Here is a 1,875-nt window from a genome sequence, read left to right on the forward strand (position 1 = left end):
ACCCGTCCCAGCAACCACCTCTGCTAAAGAAAAGGAAAGGAAAGGAAGCAGAATAGACCTAGAGCCCAGGGATCTCATCCTACACTAGTCATAATCCCACACTAAACTACACAGTCGTTAACTCATGCAGTACACACACACTTACTTCTCGTGTTCATATCTCCTCATAAAAAAACATACCTTCAGGTTTATAGACCCTGATAGACCAAACCTTTCTCTATTGCTTCATGGTTTAGCCTTATCCAGAAAAACTTTTCTTCTTTAGTTTTTGCCAATAGATCTTATTGTATTTTCATTTCTCTAGAGCCTTGAATAACAGCCGTGCATTGATTTTTCTGCTGGGGAAAGGTATCTTCTGGTTCCTCAACATCTCAGCAAATTGTCAAGCGTGACCACATTAATGTAGGGAATAACCTTTTTTTGTCACATGTCATCAAAGTTACTATAGTACTGTTGCTATGCGCGTTGTTAAGCATTTTTCAAAATTTCTGATGATGTTTTGTGACACCCTTTTTGTCCCAAAATTTAATTATTAAACACCCGTGTGATATGCTCGACTTTACCTTCCTCATATAATCCAGAATAGCATTTAGCTGCTTCGTGGCCTTAGCCATTCTGTAATTATATTTCAGAAGGCTCAGTCTCACATATCAATAGTGTTGTTTGTAGTTTTAAGGACTGATTTTGCAAAGGCTCTATCTTGAACAGGCTTATAATAGAATCGTTGAAAGAGGATTCTGTGTTTCAGTCTGCTGCACATAGGATATCCTCAGTTGTGACTCCTTGCAAAGCAGCTGCTGATGTACTAGCACTCCTAACAGAGTGAGCTTTGAATACACTGGTATCTATTCCAGCTGATTCCATCACTAACTTTAGCCACCTAGCAATGGTGGATGATGTCACTGGGTGATGTGGTTTGATGAACGAGATGAACAATTGATCATTGTTTCCTCTTAATTGTCTTGTCTTCTCAATATAAAGTGTCAGTGACTTTACTGGACACAAACGTTCGTTTTCAATGAATCTTGGAAATAAAAAATCTTTCATGTTCCTACCAGGTCTAGATTGTTTTGCCAGGGTTGTTGGTGTAAACACAGCACCATCCGGGGTATTTCTGTATTCTCTCAGATTTAGCTTCGAAATGTCGGCTGAACAAGATGGGCGTGTTTACGCTAGTAACATGACTGTGTAAGGATAACTCTTTTAGCGTTAAGTTCTGATCCAGCTGGTGCTCACCAATATTGTGTAGCACCACACTCACATCCCATGTACCTTGGTACCTTGGCAGAGGGGGCGTAATTGAAACGCCCCTTTCAATAGTCTGCTGACCAATGGATATTGGCCAATAGGGACCCCCTCAATGGGCGTGAGCATGGATGCAATGGCTAATCTGTAGGCATTCAAGGATCTGTACTGATATCCTTCATTGTACAGATGTGACAGGAAATTGACCACATCCTCTGTAGGTCCTGAAATTGAATCACATTGCCTCTCAGTGCACCAGCCGATCCACTTATTGCTGAGTGAGTCGTAAGACTGTGAGGTCTTCTGTCTCCATGATGATAGCAGGAGGTCTGAAGCCTCTGATGAAAGTTTCTGTTCTTTATTGTGTTGCCTGACGGCTAGAGATGGAGCTAGATCCAGATGATCTTCCGTTATTGCAGCTCGTCAAGGATCTATCCTCAGTGGGCTGGAGACTAGCAGGCTTAGTAGCCTGGGATACCAAGGCTGTGACGGCCATATTGGGGCCATTAGTATCACTAGCTCCACCCTCTGAAACTCCACCTTTGCTAGTACTCTCCCTTTGAGGTTCCAAGGGAGGTTGGCATAACCCTTAACTGGTCCCCAATCTTGGAGGAAAGCATCTGTTGCTTC

Source organism: Amphimedon queenslandica, unplaced genomic scaffold, assembly GCF_000090795.2.
Source record: "Amphimedon queenslandica unplaced genomic scaffold, v1.1 AMPQUscaffold_13497, whole genome shotgun sequence".
Taxonomy (NCBI): Eukaryota; Metazoa; Porifera; class Demospongiae; order Haplosclerida; family Niphatidae; genus Amphimedon; species Amphimedon queenslandica.